Here is a 12,841-nt window from a genome sequence, read left to right as displayed (position 1 = left end):
CCGCTGATGGGGGAAAGCTTCCGTGTGTGGGGACCCCATAAACCCAGGGCCTCAGGAGACCAGAAAACAGAACTGATCCAAATCCAGATCGGCGAGCCAGAAAAACAGCCCCTCCCCCTGGCAAACAATGCTGGGTGCTGCCATCTTGTCCGAAGGCGGAGAGCTCAAAACACGTGGCTCTCAACCCCCATATAGTGGCAACAGGCTGTAACTGCAACTCAATTCTACCACCATGTGAAAAAACCGCTCCTCTACCATCCAGCAATTTATAAAAGCTCCAGACCAGAAGGAAAACAATAAAAACACAGAATTAAGTCCTGAGAACTTAGAAATAGGTAAACTAAGTGAAAATGAGTTCAGAGCAGCTATAATCAAAAAACCCAATGAGATAGAGAGAAAGATAGAGAAACAAGCCAACGAGTTCTGGAGTTACTTCACAAAAGAGATTGAAATTATAAAGAAGAATCAAACAGAATAACTAGAGATGAAAAACACAATGGACCAGATAAAACAGAATACGGACTCCCTGAATGCCTGTGTAGACACCAGAGAGGAGCAAATTAGCATAATTGAAGATATACAGGCCGAATGGCTCCAGACAGAGGAAGAAAGAGAACTAAGAGTTAAAAAAAATGAGGAAAATCTCTGAGAGATAGCGGATTCAATGAGAAGAAAGAATTTATGGATAATAGGAATTCCCAAGAACGTGGAAAAGGAAAATGGAGCAGAAAGTGTTCTTAATGAAATTATAGAAGAGAACTACCCAAATCTAGGGATTGAGGGAGAAATGTGTGTAGAGGAAGCTTTCAGATCTCCTAGATTTGTCAATGTGAAAAGACCTACTGCAAGGCATATAGTAGTACAAATGGCAAAAATGAAAGACAAAGAAAGAATACTCAGGGCAGCAAGACAGAAGTAAATAACCTACAAAGGAACTCCTATCAGACTTTCAGCAGATTTCTCTGCAGAAACTTTACAAGCTAGGAGAGAATGGAGTGACATATTCAAAACTTTAAAAGATAAAAATCTTTAGCCAAGAATACTCTATCCAGCAAGAATATCCTTCAGATGTGAGGGAGAAATTAAATCTTTTCCAGACAAACAAAAGTTAAGGGAATTTGTAACCAAAAGTCCTCCACTACAAGAAATCCTCAAGAAGGCTCTCATACCTGAAAAAAGAAAAAAGGGAGAAAGGGGACACAATCCACAGAGTAGGGAGACAGATAAATAGAACCAGAATAGGATAGCAAATATTCACCTATAGCATTAGGACAAAGGTAAGGAAACTACCAAAGCAAAGTGGATCTTATCACTCTAACTACAAACTCATAACACGAGTTGGAATAAGAAATGAAAATAACGGGGCTGGCCCTATGGCCAAGTGGTTAAGTTCGCGCGCTCTGCTGCAGGCGGCCCAGTGTTTTGTTGGTTCAAATTCTGGGCGCAGACATGGCACTGCTCATCAAATCACGCTGAGGCAGCGTCCCACATGCCACAACTAGAAGGACCCACAACGAAGAATATACAACTATGTACTGGGGGGCTTTGGGGAGAAAAAGGAAAAAAATAAAATCTTAAAAAAAAAAGAAATGAAAATAATAATTTAGGAGGGGAAGAGCAAAGGGACTAAATTAGTCTAGGCCAAGTAAGTAAGAGACCACCAGAGAATAGACTATATTATACACGAGATTCAAAATACAAACTTCAGGGTAGACACTAAACTAAAAAACACAACAAAGCCACAAAACATAAATAAGGAAAAAGCTAAGAAACCCAGCATAAGAAAGTGCAGTATTAAATGGGTAGGCTAAAGCACACAGGAAGACAAACACAGGAAAACCAGATAACGAGCAACAGATTGACAGCATTAAGTCCACATGAATCAATAATCACTCTCAATGTAAATGGACTGAACTCTCCAATAAAAAGACACAGAGTGGCAAAATGAATTAAAGAACAAGATCCAACAATTTGTTGCCTCCAGGAAACACACCTCAGCCTCAAGGACAAACACAGGTTCAGAGTGAAAGGGTGGAGGACAATACTTCAAGCTAATAGCAAGCAAAAAAAAACCAGGTGTTGCAATTCCTATATCAGACAAAGCAGATTTCAAAATAAGACAGGTAAAGAGAGACACAGAGGGACAATATATAATGATCAAAGGGACACTTCATGAAGAAGAAATAACACTTATAAATATCTATGCACCCAACACAGGAGCACCAAGATTCATAAAGCAACTATTAACAGACCTAAAGGAAGATGTTAAAAACAACACAATAATAGTAGGGGACCTCAACACCCCACTCACATCAATGGACAGATCATCCAGACAGAAAATCAACAAGGAAATAGTGGAGCTAAATGAAAAAACAATTGGGCTTAATAGACATATATAGATCACTTCATCCTAAAACAGCAGAATACACATTCTTCTCAAGTGCAAATGGAATATTCTCAAGGATAGACCATATGTTGCCAAACAAGGCAAGCCTCTACAAATTTAAAAAAAATTGAAATAATAACAAGCATCTTCTCCGATCATAATGCTATAAGGCTAGAAATTAATTAGAAGAAAAAAGCTGAGAAAGGCACAAAGATGTGGAGCCTAAACAATACACTACTGAACAAGCAATGGATCGTTGAAGAAATTAAAGAAGAAAAAATACCTAGAAACAAATGAAAATGATAACATGCCATACAAACTCATATGGGATACAGCAAAAGCTGTGTTAAGAGGAAAATTCACTGCAATACAGGCACATCTTAACAAACAAGAAAAATCCCAAATAAGCAATCTTAAACTACACCTAACTGAACTAGAGAAAGAAGAACAAACAAAGCCCAAAGTCAGCAGAAGGAGAGAAATAATAAAAATCAGAGCAGAAATAAATACTATTGAAACAAAAAAGGCAGTAGAAAGGATCAACGAAACAAAGAGTTGGTTCTTTGAGAAGATAAATAAAATTGACAAACCCCTAGCCAGACTTACAAATAAAAAACGGGAGAAAGCTCAAATAAACAAAAGCAGAAATGAAAGAGGAGAAATAACAACAGACTCTGCAGAAATACAACGGATTATAAGAGAATACTATGAAAAACTCTATGCTAACAGAATGGATAACCTAGAGGAAATGGATAAATTCTTAGACTCCTACAATCTCCCAAAGCTCACTCAAGAAGAAGCAGACAATTTGAACAGACCAATCACAAAGCAAGAGATTGAAACAGCAATCAAAAACATCCCAAAGAATAAAACCCCAGGACCAGATGGCTTTCCTGGGGAATTCTACCAAACTTTCAGAGAGGATTTAATACCTATCCTTTTCAAGCTATTCCAAAAAATTAGGGAGGATGGAACACTTCCTAACACATTCTATGAGGCCAATATCACGCTGATACCAAAGCCTGACAAGGACACCACGAAAAAAGAGAACTGCAGGCCAATATCACTGATGAACATAGATGCAAAAATTCTAAACAAAATTTTGGCAACCCGAATTCAGCAATTCATCAAAAGGATCATACATCATGATCAGGTGGGATTCATACCAGGGACACAGGGATGGTTCAACATCCGCAAATCAATCAACGTGATACACCACATCAACAAACTGAGGAATAAAAACCACATGATCATCTCAATAGATGCAGAGAAGGCATTTGACAAGATCCAACAGCCATTTATGATAAAAACTCTGAACAAAATGGGCATAGAAGGGAACTATCTCAACATAATAAAGGCCATATATGACAAACCCACAGCCAACATCATACTCAATGGGCAAAAACTGAGCACCATCCCCATGAAAACAGGACAAGACATGTATCATCACTTATTTAACACAGTACTGTACACACTTATTTAACACAGTACTGGAAGTCCTGGCCAGAGCAATCAGGCAAGACAAAGGAATAAAAGGAATCCAAATAGGGAGGGAAGAAGTGAAACTCTCGCTGTTTGCAGATGACATGATCTTATATATAGAAAACCCCAAAGAATCCATTGGAAAACTCTTAGAAGTAATCAACAACTACAGCAAAGTTGCAGGGTATAAAACCAATTTGCATAAATCAGTAGCATTTCCATATTCTAACAACGAACTAACAGAAAAAGAACTCAAGAACACAATACCATTCACAAAAGCAACAAAAAGAATAAAATACCTTAGGGTAAATTTAACTAAGGAAGTGAAGGACCTATATAATGAAAATTACAAGGCCTTTTTGAGAGAATTGGATGACGACATAAGGAGATGGAAAGACATTCCATGTACATGGATTGGAAGAATAAACATCGTTAGAATGTCCGTTCTACCTAAAGCAATCTACAGATTCAACACCATCCCAATCAGAATCCCAATGACATTCTTTACAGAATTAGAACAAAGAATCCTAAAATTTATATGGGGCAACAAAAGACCCCAAATTGCTCAAGCAATCCTGAGAAAAAAGAACAAAACGGGAGGCATTACAATCCCTGACTTCAAAACTTACCACAAAGCTACAGTAATCAAAACAGCATGGTACTGGTACAAAAACAGGTGCACAGATCAATGGAACAGAATTGAAAGCCCAGAAATAAAACCATACACCTATGGACAGCTTATCTTCGACAAAGGAGCAGAGTGCATACAATGGAGAAAAGAAAGTCTTTTCAACAAATGGTGCTGGGAAAACTGGAAAGCCATATGTAAAAGAATGAAAATTGACCATTCTTTTTCACCATTCACCAAAATAAACTCAAAATGGATCAAAGACCTAAAGGTGACACCTGAAACCAGAAGGCTTCTGGAAGAAAACGTAGGCAGTACGCTCTTTGACATCAGTATTAAAAGGATCTTTTCGGACACCATGTCTACTCAGAGAAGGGAAACAATAGAAAGAATAAACAAATGGGACTTCATTAGACTAAAGAGCTTCTTCAAGGCAAATGAAAACAGGATTGAAACAAAAAAACAACCCACTAACTGGGAAAAAATATTTGCAAGTCATATACCTGACAAAGGCTTAATATCCATAATATATAAAGAACTCTCACAACTCAACAACAAAAAATCAAACAACCCGATCAAAAAATGGGCTGGAGACATGAACAGACATTTCTCCAAAGAAGATATACGGATGGCCAATAGGCACATGAAAAGATGCTCATCATCACTGATCATCAGGGAAATGCAAATCAAAACTACACTAAGATATCACCTTACACCCATTAGAATGACAAAAATATCTAAATCTAATATTAACAAATGTTGGAGAGGTTGTGGAGAGAATGGAACCCTCATACACTGCTGGTGGGAATGCAAACTAGTGCAGCCACTATGGAAAACAGTATGGAGATTCCTCAAAAAATTAAAAATAGAACTACCATACGATCCAGCCATTCCACTACTGGATATCTATCCAAAGAGCTTGAAGTCAGCAATTCCAAAAGTCCTATGCACCCCAATGTTCACTGCAGCATTATTTACAATAGCCAAGATATGGAAGCAACCTAAGTGCCCATCAACAGATGAATGGATAAAGAAGATGTGGTATATATATATACAATGGAATACTACTCAGATGCAAAACAGAACAAAATCATCCCATTTGCAACAACATGGATGGACCTTGAGGGAATTATGTTAAGTGAAATAAGCCAGTTAGAGAAGGATAATCTCTGATTCACTCCACTCACATGAGGAATTTAAAAATGTAGACAAAGAGACCAGATTAGTGGCCACCAGGGGAAAGGTGGGGTGGGGGGTGGGCACAAAGGGTGAAGTGGTGCACCTACAACACGAATGACAAACAGTAATGTACAACTGAAATTTCACAAGATTGTAACCTATCATTAACTCAATAAAAAATAAATAAATAAATAAATAAATTCAACCCACCATTTGGGAGAAAAATTGCAATTAAGGGGGAACAAAAAGTCCCAGTATCTACGGACTGTTAAAATTAAATGATAAGAAAGACCACAATGGTTTCTCCTGTTGCAATAAATTCTTCAGATCTGTAGAATGCCGCAAACCCCCTCAATTCATTTTAATTTGCTTTCACTGACACGCATGTCCAACAGAACAGTAAGAAAAAAGAAAAAGAAAGAAAGAAACTACCTTGGGGGAAAAATAAAGTTTATTGGAAGAAACACTCCATTTGAAAACAAAAAGAAACTCTGGGTGAATCAGCATATGATCCAACACAACTTGGAGGATGCATGGGAAGGCCTGTGCTGTAAACCAAAGAGAGTGCCATCTACAGAATGCATACTTTGAATACATCGTCAACAGTGGCAACATTTCCATCGGTTAAATAAATGTAATTTTTTTTCATTAAAAAAAATAAAAACCATAAAACATTGTGCTCATAATATAAAACGTATTTTTTTATTGTACTTAAGAACGAACTTGAATATGTGATTTATTTTTTAACCATCCCATCTAGGTTTCTGTTGATCTCACAAGTCTCAATTCTACTGGCTGAGACTAAGTTAAAAAAAAATCACCAAATTCCAAGATTACTTTAAGTTTTAAATGTAGATTGGAAAAAAAAACCCAAATCCTCTTTCGTTACTGGTTAGGAAAGGCCTCAACTCCTACAACCATTACATCTAAATTTTAGGAGATGGCAGCCATAACATAACAGGAAGAAAGACCCCCGAATTTTTCCTATATTTTAACTAGTTATCTCATGCTACCGATAAGAATAAACTACCAATTTATAGATGTTTTTCCCTATTTAGTTAACAGTTCTTATGAAACCAAACATCCAGCAGCTGAATTAAATTTTGCTTTGGCCCATAGAGTACATTAGCAGGGTTTACCAATACTCACCAAATGGGACACCTTGACAGATCCTTCACAATTAGAGGGTTCACCTTTCTCTCTACTTTCCAAAATCTAGACAGAAAAGGCAACTTGTAGAAAATATAGTGTCTTCTTAATTGGAAAGACCAAGTAGAGAGAGAATTACCCACCATCCTAAAAATGGTATGAGAACGACTGCTCCTTTGATTCATCTTTGTGATTCCATAGTGTCTGTTCTCTGTAAAAATGAGTCATATTTCAGCGGCATATATTAAAATCCAAAGAAAAACATTAACTTTTACTGTAGCTTAAAAGTGAAAAGTGTGATTTGAAGCCTAAATACATTCAAGTGAATAGTTTTTACTATTCTACAAGTGTTTTGAGGAAATACAGCATAAAGTCTTACTTTCTCCCTTTGTGATCCACTTCAAAGCCATTTCTGGTGTATAAACAACTTCTTCTGTGAGATCAGCCACATATACATTCCTCTGAAACAAGGTTAATGATGGGAAGAGTAGAGAAATAGAAGTCACTTAAAAGTGTGCATCTCAAGAGAAGGTGCAAACTATTACAGAATTAATTTGTAGAAGTTAAAAGTAGAAAATGGAGAATATTACTCTGTATAAAAATAAGAAGTAAATCTATGATATTTACAATTTATATCCTATACCAAAGCACACCAAATTCTAACCTGATACTTCCATCTTGTTCTTTTGAGGCCCTTACACAAAAATATTACAACTGTCAACATTTCAAAATGATACACATCACTTAAAAGATGATCTCATAAACATTTAAGAAAGAAAACAAAAAACAAATCACAGAAACAGGAGACATTTTAAAAAATAATGGAAAGTAAAGGTTAATGTTCATGAACTATAATCCCAATAAGTAACTGTATTGTTTGAGCCACTGTTACTCACATTGAAGTCTTCCCGAATTATCAAAGGCTTCATTTTTTGAGTGTCACAGAGTAAGTCTGTAATGGTTTCATTGTATATCTCCATGTAGGACACACGTAAGAGAAATTCCCTATCAGGAAACTAGGGGAAAACATATGTAAAAACATCAGAGATCACCCAGTTATGAAAACCTAATACTGAATGTTGATGTGCTCATAATAAACATTAAAATATTCTTTGAGAAGTTATCTTTGTAAAACAAACAAAAAAAATCCTATGGTTCTATATTGACAAAAGTAAACACAAAAATATAAAAGCATTGGGGCTGGCCCCGTGGCTGAGTGGTTAAGTTCGCGTGCTCCGCTGCAGGCGGCCCAGTGTTTCGTTAGTTCGAATCCTGGGCGCGGACATGGCACTGCTCATCAGACCACGCTGAGGCAGCATCCCACATGCCACAACTAGAAGAACCCACAACGAAGAATACACAACTATGTACCGGGGGGCTTTGGGGAGAAAAAGGAAAAAATAAAATCTTTAAAAAAAAAAAAAGAAATATAAAAGCATTGTTTCAGAAATAATGAAAAGTATGGCATCATAAAATTCGAAGAAGAGGGTGCCCAGTCCAACTCTCTAAGCTTAAAATAAAACCCTACAAACAGATGTTCAAATAAGAACATTAAAAATCATTAAAACAGTAAGGAAAAAACAAATTGAAAACCCGCCTTAACTGATTAGGTTGCCTATCCTGGTCTTCTCACCACATCTACCCTCTCCTGCTCCTGAACGATCACGGACAGCTCCTCAAAGGCAGGGTTAAGATTTCTTGTTCCTCAATGCCTGCTTTGTGACAGGAGCAGCACTGCTTCAGGATTCAAGGGAAAGAATGAAAGGACTCTAAGCTCTAAAGCAAGGCTGTGGGGAAAGCAAATGTACGCTATGCCTTTCTTCCTTCCCCGTGGATAATCGAAAGAGAACTGTAAACCTGCTTCCTTCCACCATGACAAGAGGTGACTGCTTTTACCCGTATGTACCGGAAATTTGGCTATTTACCTTCTTAATTTTTTGGAAAATGTCATGAATTGCCCTGGGTATTACTCCCAAATAATCTTTTGAACCCATCATGGTATATGTTTTTCCTGAAGCAGTCTGCCCATAGGCAAATACAGTACCTGGGGACACAAAAACACACACACACAAAGATTGAAAAAGCATCGAGAGTATGTAAAACTATCAATACTGTTGAACACACACCCAAGACTAAATAAAACGTTTCTGCAGTGGATACAAACCATTGTAGCCTTGTATGGCAGAATCTATGATTGGTACTGCGATTTCCTCATACACATTTTTAGTAGATTCATCACTGTCAAAGACACGATCTAAAAAAAAAACCACACAAGTTAAACTAAACAAATCAACTGTGTTTTCACTTTGAATTAGTAGCTGCCCAAAGAAATAAAATTGTCAGGATATGGTATGATAAAATATTTAACTCACAATATTTTCTTCAACTTATTGGTCCTCTGAAAATACACTTCTCTATAAAGTAAAATGTGCTGGTTCTCACACAAAAAAACACAAGTCAGCTATCTTATGTGCTTTCAAGAGGCAGTGAGGCATAGTGGCTGAACCTGGGGATCTGGAATCAGACTGCCTGCAAATCCTGGTTCTGTCACTTACAAGCTATGTGACCTCGGGCAACGTGGATGATGTCTCTGTGCCTCACTTCCCTAACCTGTAAAGTGAATATATATTATCTTCCTTAGAGAATTACTGTGAACATATGGTTAATACTTAGGAAATGCAAACTATTACTATTCTTTGAGAAATTTTAGTGTTTATAACATATCTAGCAAGAAGGCCTGGCTCAAACTAAACCAAGAAACACAGACAATTGGAAGAAAAGCACCGAGCCAAGCTGAAGTGTTACAGAGAACAGCTGGTTGGCTGGCTGCTGAGGGCTGGGGTTAGGTAGCACTTGCCATGATGAATCCACCAGTCCAGGATGTGGTCTCTCCTTTGTTGGTGCATCAAAAATGGACCACTCTCTCAGTGATGGGCTCACATTAGAAAGCCCCCAAGAAATGGATTTGTCAGTCAGGAGGGAAATGTATCAACTGTCTTGAGAAATTCAGTGCTCACACGGCTTGCACCATGACCAACATCTGCACTTGCAGGTAGAACCCTATGGGAAACCAAAGTGCCATCTGAATGCTGCCAGGGGTCAGGAGTTCAGGGCAAGGAGAGATGGCAGGATGATTCAAATCTTAATACCAGCTGCTTCAGACAGGTAGGTGAGTCCAAACCCCTTGTGAGCATACACAGCTACTGAGAACCTGCAGCACTTGAGTCAGAATGCCTGTGTATCCCTTGTTCTTGGTTTTATCATCTCTGGAACATACTGTTCTACCTTTTAAAAATTTATGTTGATACTATCAAATAGTCCTTTACCAGGAATCATTTTCTATTCTATACATCTTTACTCTAAAGGCTTAGATATTGGCTTTCTAGCATAACACTAAGTCAACAACCTAATCACTCTCACTCCTAAGGTTGTTGAGGGGACCTTACTGTGCTTTGTGGTGCCTACGTGGCAGCATGGCAGTGTGGCTGGAACACAGATCTGACTCCTCCATTTGCTGGCTGTGTGATTTGCGTTTCAGTTCCTCATTAAAATGGGAAGGTACCTATCACATGGGCTTGTTAGGAGGATTAAATGAGTTAATATATATGAGGTGCTTAGAACAGTGTCCGGCACATGGTCAGCACTATACAGAATGTGCTAAATCAATACACAAATCAGCCTGGCCAACCTTGAGGGCCTCCAAGTCCTTTTGCCCTAGCTAGCTCTCGCTCATCCTACAGGTGCCGGGTACCTAAGCTAGTTAGATCCCCTGCTAGAAACTCCCACAAAGCCATGTCATCATAAGTGTAATTAGTAGTCTAAAGTCTTTCTTCCCACCATATGACAAGCTCCACAAAAGGGGCAGTAGGTACCCGCTGTATTCTAGCCAAGAAGGAATATCTTCACTATTTATTCTTTAAAGAGTTTTCTTGAAAATAATTGTGGAAAGAATATACCTAACTGAAAGATCTTAAAGATGACTTGACATTAAGCAACATATTTTGGGCTTACGGAGTCTTAGGCCACAAATACACTAATGAATAAGAGGAAAAATGTTAGTTTCAGTCATAAGGCATTATGACTATAACTGTGTTTTAAACATCAATTCATTATCTTACTTATCATAAAGGATGGATGAGCAATTTTTCAAATCTTCCACTGAAGCAGTTTACAGACGGCTTAGTCTTATCTTTAATGTCAAATCCAGTATTCTGGATAAGCCTTTTGTACTCTTAAAAGGAAAAGGATAATATGTTTACTTTTGATGCTATTATAAGCTTACCAAAATTGAAGGATTTACTTCCATCAACTTGATAAATAGCATTATTGTCAGTTTTCCAGTAAACTTGCGTATCTTCTCCAAGAGCTTCTTCTCTAAAAGAATAAAAACAGTGCATTTTATAACTAGTTTTGAAGTCTGTTATATGAAAGATAATTTAAAAGATTTCGTCTTCTGAAGAATATTTTAAAGGATGGTAATGACCTATACTATAATTGGGAGAAATGTGGAAAGTCCACCTTTAAGGGGTCACCACTCTTCAATGGGGCTTCCCTGACCTCCTGCCCTCTCACCTGAGCGTCCCTGGGAAGGTCTTCACGCCCTTCCCCCACCCAGCACTGTATGCTGAAAAGATACATTCAAACGCAACTCCGATTATCCTTCTTGCTTAACATCTTTCAAAACCATCCGAAATCCTCAACACACGGCACGTGAGACTTCGATCATGTTTATTTCTCTCTTCAACCTTTGCTTCCTCTGACTTCCTATATACACCCTAACTCAAGACAAATCAACTATCTGAAGGTTCCCCCAAGAGAAGAGATTTAATCCCTCTGTGCCTGGAATACCCCGACTTCCGTTTCCATCAAGTAACGTAACTATTCTTTCTCCCTGAAAAGTGTCAGGACTTTCCTGACACCAGCCCTGCCCGTCTCCCACGCCGTCATCTCGCTGTGGGGCTAATGACCCCTCCGGCACACTCCCCACCTGCCCGTCACAGCACCTGTCACAGTGTCGTGATGGTTTTGTTCCGGAGCTGTCTTCTAACGCATTAGATAATGAGCTCCTAGACAAGAGGGAAGTCCTCGTCTTGATATTCCCCTTTATTTAACACAGTAACATTTAACACATATTTCTCAAATGCAAAAATGTGTTAGTATTCTGAGGGAGGGGCAGAGACTAGAGAAGCAAACAGACATCATTTCTTGCCCTTCCTGCTCTCTCTATAGGGTTCATGACCTCTGTGTCTCCTCCTCTAGAATGTAAGATCCACGGGGCAACGACGGTAGTGTCTACACTGTACCAAAAGGAAAGAATTCCAAATGGGCGAATATCAGGCTCGCAGCGTCCTGAACGCTGAGCCAGCCGCCGCCGGAGCGAAGCCTGGGCGCAGCGAGCAGCCTGGGCCTCGCGCCCCGGGACACCGGGCGGCCGGGCCAGCGGCCAGCGCGCAGGGAGCCGGCTGCGCAGCGTCGAGAGAAGCCCCGGCCGGCCCGTCTCTCGCCCGGGCCGGGACCGCGCACCAAGGGCGAGCGGCCGAGCTGCCGACGGCCTACCTGATGTTGAGCGGCCGCAGGCGCACGCACACGGCCACCGCCGCCTCCTCCTCCATCCCGCCGAGCGCCGGCCGGCTCGACGCCGGCGCAGCCTTAAAGGTCAAAATTTCCGCGACGCCGCGTCTGATTGGGCGGCGGCCCCGTGGCGTCACGCGTCGTCCCCTGCGTCCCCGGACGCTCGCCGCGGGGGAGGCGCGTTTCCAGCGTCTGGAGCAGAGGCGGCCACGGGGCGCGGAGGGCGGCTGTCCTGGCGGCAGCGGAGACGACGGCCGTCTGCTGGAAGCCTCTGGAGGGCGGGCAGCCGGTACGAACGCCGTCCGTCGCCCATCCTTGAAGACTTCGCAATCGGTGGGAAAACACGGCAGAGAAATTTTTTCCACAATCAAAAGAGAATTACCACCTTTAAGCAGTCATACTTTTTCCTGTTTTAATCTAAAACCCTTAAAACGACAAGAGTTGAA

At 39.8% G+C, this 12,841-nt stretch overlaps 1 pseudogene; it reads right to left on the bottom strand.

The window, feature by feature from the left end:
• Positions 1-12,521, bottom strand: part of LOC139044491 (centromere-associated protein E-like) — a 79,771-nt pseudogene extending 67,250 nt beyond the window's left edge.
• Positions 12,522-12,841: the final 320 nt, after the last annotated feature.

The sequence above is a fragment of the Equus asinus genome, unplaced genomic scaffold (assembly GCF_041296235.1).
Source record: "Equus asinus isolate D_3611 breed Donkey unplaced genomic scaffold, EquAss-T2T_v2 contig_89, whole genome shotgun sequence".
Lineage (NCBI taxonomy): Eukaryota > Metazoa > Chordata > Mammalia > Perissodactyla > Equidae > Equus > Equus asinus.
Note: the sequence above shows the minus strand (reverse complement) of the source record. Positions and strands in the feature narration are given on the sequence as shown.